The following is an 11,491-nucleotide window of genomic DNA, read 5'->3' as shown; positions in this document are numbered from 1 at the left end:
TTGCTGAGTGATATTGCTTTGTAAGTAAATACCACAACTTCTTTATCCATTTTTCACTTTCTGCGATGTTGAACTTGTACTGTAAACGAGTTTCTTGTAAACAGAGGCGTCCCAAACTTTGGGGTGGCTGTGTCTTTTTGATTTTAATTTCCCTAAGCTATAGGACCATAAGTGGAAGTGCCCTAGGCTCTGTTGCTTTGTTTTTTAGATGTTTCAGGAAACACCATACACTTCTCCCGAGTGTCTGTTGGCAATTTACATCCCGCCCATCAGCATAACAAGGCTCCCAGTTCTCCATGGCCTGTCCTGCCTTTCTGGACTTTACACTTTTTTCAGTTGGCCCTTTTGACCGGGGGGAAGTGAGACTTCATTGTAGTGCAGATTTCCTTTGCAAGCTTGCTTGGTTGGCCAAAAAGGGCGTATGCGTTTTTTCCTGAATATATTCAGGAAAAAACGCATACGCCCTTTTTGGCCAAGTGCATCATTGTGGACGTTCTGCCTCTTTTCCTATGCTTTCAATGCAATTCCAGTCTACCTCCTGAAATCGGTTTCCTGCAATTCTGCCCTGCTTTCAAGTCCTCTTGGCAGCCTTACTTCAGTCTATTTTTGGACGATAGCTGTCATTTATAACTCTGCAGGTTTGTGAATTACAGTGACCCTGAGCTCCTTTCTTCAACTCGCTTTCTTGTGACCTGGCCGCAACACCGCAGGATGGCTTCAGGCCCTAATCTGCTTCCGGCCCGGCACGCTGAGCCTTTGGTTAATTCCTCTTCCTGGTGGGAAATGAGAGTTAAATTTGCCCGTCCAGACACCTCCAGCTAGCCTCTCATTGGTTCTCGCTATTCCTGTTCATCTTCCGCAGAAATTGCAAACTGGGCCAAACAGGAGGTTAAAGGGACTGACTCTCCAAGTGGGGAGAGTGTTAGTAAAGCGTCTGGAATGTTGCACCCGAGTACCAGGGGAGGAAAACTGAGACATATTTGAACACGTCTCCCGATCACATGGTTGATCATACTCTAGGTTCCACATGCATGTTTTAGCTGAAGGAAGAATACCTTAAACCTGGGTAGTTGAAACCCGTGGAATGGGTACCATGCAATATGACTTCAAAGGGTCTTCATTTGCTCACCGTACCTCTCCAATCCTATCACTGCTGCGTTTATGCCCCTGTACACATGCTTGATTCTCTTTCAGAGACATAGCAATCCATAGGTTTTAAGATACTTACAAGTCAGGTACATTCTTAGGCTTTTAATATGCGGTGTTGAGTCCATTTCGTTGAGCAAGGAGTAGCTCTTGTCTATTCCATATTTGGCTTAAGGAACTTTATCTGTGCTCATTTCAGTCTCTGGTTTTATGCAGCACCCCAACTCACCTTTCCCCTTAAGCAAGCATAAGTTGGTTTTCTAAATTTGAGACCCTGTTCTGTTCTGTAATTCAGTTCCTGTGTAGCCAAGTTTCCATTCCGTGTATTACTGATATCTTATGATGTTTCTTTTTCTGTGTGACTTATTTCAGTTAGAATCATCATACCTGAATCCACTCATTGTGCTGCTAAGGGCCTGATGACATAGATTTCATTGCTGAGTGATATTGCTTTGTAAGTGAATACCACAACTTCTTTATCCATTTTTCACTTTCTGCGATGTTGAACTTGTACTGTAAACGAGGTTCTTGTAAACAGAGCCATTCCAAACTTTGGGGTGGCTGTGTCTTTTTGATTTTAATTTCCCTAAGCTATAGGACCATAAGTGGAAGTGCCCTAGGCTCTGTTGCTTTGTTTTTTAGATGTTTCAGGAAACACCATACACTTCTCCCGAGTGGTTGTTGGCAATTTACATCCCGCCCATCAGCATAACAAGGCTCCCAGTTCTCCATGGCCTGTCCTGCCTTTCTGGATTTTACATTTTTTTCAGATGGCCCTTTTGACCGGGGGGAAGTGAGACTTCATTGTAGTGCAGATTTCCTTTGCAAGCTTGCTTGGTTGGCCAAAAAGGGCGTATGCGTTTTTTCCTGAATATATTCAGGAAAAAATGCATACGCCCTTTTTGGCCAAGTGCATCATTGTGGACGTTCTGCCTCTTTTCCTATGCTTTCAATGCAATTCCAGTCTACCTCCTGAAATTGGTTTCCTGCAATTCTGCCCCGCTTTCAAGTCCTCTTGGCAGCCTTACTTCAGTCTATTTTTGGACGATAGCTGTCATTTATAACTCTGCAGGTTTGTGAATTACAGTGCCCCTGAGCTCCTTTCTTCAACTTGCTTTCTTGTGACCTGGCCGCAACACCGCAGGATGGCTTCAAGCCCTAATCTGGTTCCGGTACGGCACGCTGAGCCTTTGGTTATTTCCTCTTCCTGGTGGGAAATGAGAGTTAAATTTGCCCGTCCAGACACCTCCAGCTAGCCTCTCATTGGTTCTCGCTATTCCTGTTCATCTTCCGCAGAAATTGCAAACTGGGCCAAACAGGAGGTTAAAGGCGCTGACTCTCCAAGTGGGGAGAGTGTTAGTAAAGCGTCTGGAATGTTGCACCCGAGTACCAGGGGAGGAAAACTGAGACATATTTGAACACGTCTCCCGTTCACATGGTTGATCATTCTTGGGTTCCACATGCATGTTTTAGCTGAAGGAAGAATACCTTAAACCTGGAGAGTTAAGACCCGTGTAATGGGTACCATGCAATATGACTTCAAAGGGTCTTCATTTGCTCACCGAACCTCTCCAATCCTATCACTGCTGCGTTTATGCCCCTGTACACATGCTTGATTCTCTTTCGGAGACATAGCAATCCATAGGTTTTAAGATACTTACTAGTCAGGTACATTCTTAGGCGTTTAATATGCGGTGTTGAGTCCATTTCGTTGAGCAAGGAGTAGCTCTTGTCTATTCCATATTTGACTTAAGGAACTTTATCTGTGCTCATTTCAATCTCTGGTTTTATGCAGCACCCCAACTCACCTTTACCCTTAAGCAAGCATAAGTTGGTTTTCTAAATTTGAGACCCTGTTCTGTTCTGTAATTCAGTTCCTGTGTAGCCAAGTTTACATTCCGTGTATTACTGATATCTTATGATGTTTCTTTTTCTGTGTGACTTACTTCAGTTAGAATCATCATACCTGAATCCACTCATTGTGCTGCTAAGGGCCTGATGACACAGATTTCATTGCTGAGTGATATTGCTTTGTAAGTAAATACCACAACTTCTTTATCCATTTTTCAATTTCTGCGATGTTGAACTTGTACTGTAAACGAGGTTCTTGTAAACAGAGCCGTTCCAAACTTTGGGGTGGCTGTGTCTTTTTGATTTTAATTTCCCTAAGCTATAGGACCATAAGTGGAAGTGCCCTAGGTTCTGTTGCTTTGTTTTTTAGATGTTTTAGGAAACACCATACACTTCTCCCGAGTGGTTGTTGGCAATTTACATCCCGCCCATCAGCATAACAAGGCTCCCAGTTCTCCATGGCCTGTCCTGCCTTTCTGGATTTTACATTTTTTTCAGATGGCCCTTTTGACCGGGGGGAAGTGAGACTTCATTGTAGTGCAGATTTCCTTTGCAAGCTTGCTTGGTTGGCCAAAAAGTGCGTATGCGTTTTTTCCTGAATATATTCAGGAAAAAACGCATACGCCTTTTTTGGCTAAGTGCATCATTGTGGACGTTCTGCCTCTTTTCCTATGCTTTCAATGCAATTCCAGTCTACCTCCTGAAATCGGTTTCCTGCAATTCTTCCCCGCTTTCAAGTCCTCTTGGCAGCCTTATTTCAGTGTATTTTTGGACGATAGCTGTCATTTATAACTCTGCAGGTTTGTGAATTACTGTGCCCCTGAGCTCCTTTCTTCAACTCGCTTTCTTTTGAGCTGGCCGCAACACCGCAGGATGGCTTCAGGCCCTAATCTGGTTCCGGTACGGCACGCTGAGCCTTTGGTTATTTCCTCTTCCTGGTGGGAAATGAGAGTTAAATTTGCCCGTCCAGACACCTCCAGCTAGCCTCTCATTGGTTCTCGCTATTCCTGTTCATCTTCCGCAGAAATTGCAAACTGGGCCAAACAGGAGGTTAAAGCACTGACTCTCCAAGTGGGGAGAGTGTTAGTAAAGCGTCTGGAATGTTGCACCCGAGTACCAGGGGAGGAAAACTGAGACATATTTGAACACGTCTCCCGTTCACATGGTTGATCATACTTGGGTTCCACATGCATGTTTTAGCTGAAGGAAGAATATCTTAAACCTGGAGAGTTGAGACCCGTGTAATGGGTACCATGCAATATGAATTCAAAGGGTCTTCATTTGCTCACCGAACCTCTCCAATCCTATCACTGCTGCGTTTATGCCCCTGTACACATGCTTGATTCTCTTTTGGAGACATAGCAATCCATAGGTTTTACGATACTTACTAGTCAGGTACATTCTTAGGCGTTTAATATGCGGTGTTGAGTCCATTTCGTTGAGCAAGGAGTAGCTCTTGTCTATTCCATATTTGACTTAAGGAACTTTATCTGTGCTCATTTCAATCTGTGGTTTTATGCAGCACCCCAACTCACCTTTACCCTTAAGCAAGCATAAGTTGGTTTTCTAAATTTGAGACCCTGTTCTGTTCTGTAATTCAGTTCCTGTGTAGCCAAGTTTCCATTCCGTGTATTACTGATATCTTATGATGTTTCTTTTTCTGTGTGACTTATTTCAGTTAGAATCATCATACCTGAATCCACTCATTGTGTTGCTAAGGGCCTGATGACATAGATTTCATTGCTGAGTGATATTGCTTTGTAAGTAAATACCACAACTTCTTTATCCATTTTTCACTTTCTGCGATGTTGAACTTGTACTGTAAACGAGTTTCTTGTAAACAGAGGCGTCCCAAACTTTGGGGTGGCTGTGTCTTTTTTATTTTAATTTCCCTAAGCTATAGGACCATAAGTGGAAGTGCCATAGGCTCTGTTGCTTTGTTTTTTAGATGTTTCAGGAAACACCATACACTTCTCCCGAGTGGTTGTTGGCAATTTACATCCCGCCCATCAGCATAACAAGGCTCCCAGTTCTTCATGGCCTGTCCTGCCTTTCTGGATTTTACACTTTTTTCAGATGGCCCTTTTGACCGGGGGGAAGTGAGACTTCATTGTAGTGCAGATTTCCTTTGCAAGCTTGCTTGGTTGGCCAAAAAGGGCGTATGCGTTTTTTCCTGAATATATTCAGGAAAAAACGCATACGCCCTTTTTGGCCAAGTGCATCATTGTGGACGTTCTGCCTCTTTTCCTATGCTTTCAATGCAATTCCAGTCTACCTCCTGAAATCGTTTTCCCGCAATTCTGCCCCGCTCTCAAGTCCTCTTGGCAGCCTTACTTCAGTCTATTTTTGGACGATAGCTGTCATTTATAACTCTGCAGGTTTGTGAATTACAGTGCCCCTGAGCTCCTTTCTTCAACTCGCTTTCTTGTGACCTGGCCGCAACACCGCAGGATGGCTTCAGGCCCTAATCTGGTTCCGGCCCGGCATGCTGAGCCTTTGGTTAATTCCTCTTCCTGGTGGGAAATGAGAGTTAAATTTGCCCGTCCAGACACCTCCAGCTAGCCTCTCATTGGTTCTCGCTATTCCTGTTCATCTTCCGCAGAAATTGCAAACTGGGCCAAACAGGAGGTTAAAGGGACTGACTCTCCAAGTGGGGAGAGTGTTAGTAAAGCGTCTGGAATGTTGTACCCGAGTACCAGGGGAGGAAAACTGAGACATATTTGAACACGTCTCCCGATCACATGGTTGATCATACTCTAGGTTCCACATGCATGTTTTAGCTGAAGGAAGAATACCTTAAACCTGGGTAGTTGAAACCCGTGGAATGGGTACCATGCAATATGACTTCAAAGGGTCTTCATTTGCTCACCGAACCTCTCCAATCCTATCACTGCTGCGTTTATGCCCCTGTACACATGCTTGATTCTCTTTCGGAGACATAGCAATCCATAGGTTTTAAGATACTTACAAGTCAGGTACATTCTTAGGCGTTTAATATGCGGTGTTGAGTCCATTTCGTTGAGCAAGGAGTAGCTCTTGTCTATTCCATATTTGGCTTAAGGAACTTTATCTGTGCTCATTTCAATCTCTGGTTTTATGCAGCACCCCAACTCACCTTTACCCTTAAGCAAGCATAAGTTGGTTTTCTAAATTTGAGACGCTGTTCTGTTCTGTAATTCAGTTCCTGTGTAGCCAAGTTTCCATTCCGTGTATTACAGATATCTTATGATGTTTCTTTTTCTGTGTGACTTATTTCAGTTAGAATCATCATACCTGAATCCACTCATTGTGCTGCTAAGGGCCTGATGACATAGATTTCATTGCTGAGTGATATTGCTTTGTAAGTAAATACCACAACTTCTTTATCCATTTTTCACTTTCTGTGATGTTGAACTTGTACTGTAAACGAGGTTCTTGTAAACAGAGCCATTCCAAACTTTGGGGTGGCTGTGTCTTTTTGATTTTAATTTCCCTAAGCTATAGGACCATAAGTGGAAGTGCCCTAGGTTCTGTTGCTTTGTTTTTTAGATGTTTTAGGAAACACCATACACTTCTCCCGAGTGGTTGTTGGCAATTTACATCCCGCCCATCAGCATAACAAGGCTCCCAGTTCTCCATGGCCTGTCCTGCCTTTCTGGATTTTACATTTTTTTCAGATGGCCCTTTTGACCGGGGGGAAGTGAGACTTCATTGTAGTGCAGATTTCCTTTGCAAGCTTGCTTGGTTGGCCAAAAAGTGCGTATGCGTTTTTTCCTGAATATATTCAGGAAAAAACGCATACGCCTTTTTTGGCCAAGTGCATCATTGTGGACGTTCTGCCTCTTTTCCTATGCTTTCAATGCAATTCCAGTCTACCTCCTGAAATCGGTTTCCTGCAATTCTTCCCCGCTTTCAAGTCCTCTTGGCAGCCTTATTTCAGTGTATTTTTGGACGATAGCTGTCATTTATAACTCTGCAGGTTTGTGAATTACTGTGCCCCTGAGCTCCTTTCTTCAACTCGCTTTCTTTTGAGCTGGCCGCAACACCGCAGGATGGCTTCAGGCCCTAATCTGGTTCCGGTACGGCACGCTGAGCCTTTGGTTATTTCCTCTTCCTGGTGGGAAATGAGAGTTAAATTTGCCCGTCCAGACACCTCCAGCTAGCCTCTCATTGGTTCTCGCTATTCCTGTTCATCTTCCGCAGAAATTGCAAACTGGGCCAAACAGGAGGTTAAAGCACTGACTCTCCAAGTGGGGAGAGTGTTAGTAAAGCGTCTGGAATGTTGCACCCGAGTACCAGGGGAGGAAAACTGAGACATATTTGAACACGTCTCCCGTTCACATGGTTGATCATACTTGGGTTCCACATGCATGTTTTAGCTGAAGGAAGAATATCTTAAACCTGGAGAGTTGAGACCCGTGTAATGGGTACCATGCAATATGAATTCAAAGGGTCTTCATTTGCTCACCGAACCTCTCCAATCCTATCACTGCTGCGTTTATGCCCCTGTACACATGCTTGATTCTCTTTTGGAGACATAGCAATCCATAGGTTTTACGATACTTACTAGTCAGGTACATTCTTAGGCGTTTAATATGCGGTGTTGAGTCCATTTCGTTGAGCAAGGAGTAGCTCTTGTCTATTCCATATTTGACTTAAGGAACTTTATCTGTGCTCATTTCAATCTCTGGTTTTATGCAGCACCCCAACTCACCTTTACCCTTAAGCAAGCATAAGTTGGTTTTCTAAATTTGAGACCCTGTTCTGTTCTGTAATTCAGTTCCTGTGTAGCCAAGTTTACATTCCGTGTATTACTGATATCTTATGATGTTTCTTTTTCTGTGTGACTTATTTCAGTTAGAATCATCATACCTGAATCCACTCATTGTGTTGCTAAGGGCCTGATGACATAGATTTCATTGCTGAGTGATATTGCTTTGTAAGTAAATACCACAACTTCTTTATCCATTTTTCACTTTCTGCGATGTTGAACTTGTACTGTAAACGAGTTTCTTGTAAACAGAGGCGTCCCAAACTTTGGGGTGGCTGTGTCTTTTTGATTTTAATTTCCCTAAGCTATAGGACCATAAGTGGAAGTGCCATAGGCTCTGTTGCTTTGTTTTTTAGATGTTTCAGGAAACACCATACACTTCTCCCGAGTGGTTGTTGGCAATTTACATCCCGCCCATCAGCATAACAAGGCTCCCAGTTCTTCATGGCCTGTCCTGCCTTTCTGGATTTTACACTTTTTTCAGATGGCCCTTTTGACCGGGGGGAAGTGAGACTTCATTGTAGTGCAGATTTCCTTTGCAAGCTTGCTTGGTTGGCCAAAAAGGGCGTATGCGTTTTTTCCTGAATATATTCAGGAAAAAACGCATATGCCCTTTTTGGCCAAGTGCATCATTGTGGACGTTCTGCCTCTTTTCCTATGCTTTCAATGCAATTCCAGTCTACCTCCTGAAATCGTTTTCCCGCAATTCTGCCCCGCTCTCAAGTCCTCTTGGCAGCCTTACTTCAGTCTATTTTTGGACGATAGCTGTCATTTATAACTCTGCAGGTTTGTGAATTACAGTGCCCCTGAGCTCCTTTCTTCAACTCGCTTTCTTGTGACCTGGCCGCAACACCGCAGGATGGCTTCAGGCCCTAATCTGGTTCCGGCCCGGCATGCTGAGCCTTTGGTTAATTCCTCTTCCTGGTGGGAAATGAGAGTTAAATTTGCCCGTCCAGACACCTCCAGCTAGCCTCTCATTGGTTCTCGCTATTCCTGTTCATCTTCCGCAGAAATTGCAAACTGGGCCAAACAGGAGGTTAAAGGGACTGACTCTCCAAGTGGGGAGAGTGTTAGTAAAGCGTCTGGAATGTTGTACCCGAGTACCAGGGGAGGAAAACTGAGACATATTTGAACACGTCTCCCGATCACATGGTTGATCATACTCTAGGTTCCACATGCATGTTTTAGCTGAAGGAAGAATACCTTAAACCTGGGTAGTTGAAACCCGTGGAATGGGTACCATGCAATATGACTTCAAAGGGTCTTCATTTGCTCACCGAACCTCTCCAATCCTATCACTGCTGCGTTTATGCCCCTGTACACATGCTTGATTCTCTTTCGGAGACATAGCAATCCATAGGTTTTAAGATACTTACAAGTCAGGTACATTCTTAGGCGTTTAATATGCGGTGTTGAGTCCATTTCGTTGAGCAAGGAGTAGCTCTTGTCTATTCCATATTTGGCTTAAGGAACTTTATCTGTGCTCATTTCAATCTCTGGTTTTATGCAGCACCCCAACTCACCTTTACCCTTAAGCAAGCATAAGTTGGTTTTCTAAATTTGAGACGCTGTTCTGTTCTGTAATTCAGTTCCTGTGTAGCCAAGTTTCCATTCCGTGTATTACAGATATCTTATGATGTTTCTTTTTCTGTGTGACTTATTTCAGTTAGAATCATCATACCTGAATCCACTCATTGTGCTGCTAAGGGCCTGATGACATAGATTTCATTGCTGAGTGATATTGCTTTGTAAGTAAATACCACAACTTCTTTATCCATTTTTCACTTTCTGTGATGTTGAACTTGTACTGTAAACGAGGTTCTTGTAAACAGAGCCATTCCAAACTTTGGGGTGGCTGTGTCTTTTTGATTTTAATTTCCCTAAGCTATAGGACCATAAGTGGAAGTGCCCTAGGCTCTGTTGCTTTGTTTTTTAGATGTTTCAGGGAACACCATACACTTCTCCCGAGTGGTTGTTGGCAATTTACATCCCGCCCATCAGCATAACAAGGCTCCCAGTTCTCCATGGCCTGTCCTGCCTTTCTGGATTTTACACTTTTTTCAGATGGCCCTTTTGACCAGGGGGAAGTGAGACTTCATTGTAGTGCAGATTTCCTTTGCAAGCTTGCTTGGTTGGCCAAAAAGGGCGTATGCGTTTTTTCCTGAATATATTCAGGAAAAAACGCATACGCCCTTTTTGGCCAAGTGCATCATTGTGGACGTTCTGCCTCTTTTCCTATGCTTTCAATGCAATTCCAGTCTACCTCCTGAAATCGGTTTCCTGCAATTCTGCCCCGCTTTCAAGTCCTCTTGGCAGCCTTACTTCAGTCTATTTTTGGACGATAGCTGTCATTTATAACTCTGCAGGTTTGTGAATTACAGTGCCCCTGAGCTCCTTTCTTCAACTTGCTTTCTTGTGACCTGGCCGCAACACCGCAGGATGGCTTCAGGCCCTAATCTGGTTCCGGCACGGCACGCTGAGCCTTTGGTTATTTCCTCTTCCTGGTGGGAAATGAGAGTTAAATTTGCCCGTCCAGACACCTCCAGCTAGTCTCTCATTGGTTCTCGCTATTCCTGTTCATCTTCCGCAGAAATTGCAAACTGGGCCAAACAGGAGGTTAAAGGCGCTGACTCTCCAAGTGGGGAGAGTGTTAGTAAAGCGTCTGGAATGTTGCACCCGAGTACCAGGGGAGGAAAACTGAGACATATTTGAACACGTCTCCCGTTCACATGGTTGATCATTCTTGGGTTCCACATGCATGTTTTAGCTGAAGGAAGAATACCTTAAACCTGGAGAGTTAAGACCCGTGTAATGGGTACCATGCAATATGACTTCAAAGGGTCTTCATTTGCTCACCGAACCTCTCCAATCCTATCACTGCTGCGTTTATGCCCCTGTACACATGCTTGATTCTCTTTCGGAGACATAGCAATCCATAGGTTTTAAGATACTTACTAGTCAGGTACATTCTTAGGCGTTTAATATGCGGTGTTGAGTCCATTTCGTTGAGCAAGGAGTAGCTCTTGTCTATTCCATATTTGACTTAAGGAACTTTATCTGTGCTCATTTCAATCTCTGGTTTTATGCAGCACCCCAACTCACCTTTACCCTTAAGCAAGCATAAGTTGGTTTTCTAAATTTGAGACCCTGTTCTGTTCTGTAATTCAGTTCCTGTGTAGCCAAGTTTACATTCCGTGTATTACTGATATCTTATGATGTTTCTTTTTCTGTGTGACTTACTTCAGTTAGAATCATCATACCTGAATCCACTCATTGTGCTGCTAAGGGCCTGATGACACAGATTTCATTGCTGAGTGATATTGCTTTGTAAGTAAATACCACAACTTCTTTATCCATTTTTCACTTTCTGCGATGTTGAACTTGTACTGTAAACGAGGTTCTTGTAAACAGAGCCGTTCCAAACTTTGGGGTGGCTGTGTCTTTTTGATTTTAATTTCCCTAAGCTATAGGACCATAAGTGGAAGTGCCCTAGGTTCTGTTGCTTTGTTTTTTAGATGTTTTAGGAAACACCATACACTTCTCCCCAGTGGTTGTTGGCAATTTACATCCCGTCCATCAGCATAACAAGGCTCCCAGTTCTCCATGGCCTGTCCTGCCTTTCTGGATTTTACATTTTTTTCAGATGGCCCTTTTGACCGGGGGGAAGTGAGACTTCATTGTAGTGCAGATTTCCTTTGCAAGCTTGCTTGGTTGGCCAAAAAGGGCGTATGCGTTTTTTCCTGA

The sequence above is a fragment of the Stenella coeruleoalba genome, assembly GCF_951394435.1.
Source record: "Stenella coeruleoalba genome assembly, chromosome: 6".
In the NCBI taxonomy this organism is placed as follows: domain Eukaryota; kingdom Metazoa; phylum Chordata; class Mammalia; order Artiodactyla; family Delphinidae; genus Stenella; species Stenella coeruleoalba.
The sequence above is the reverse complement of the archived record's forward strand: the minus strand, read 5'-3'. Positions refer to the sequence as shown.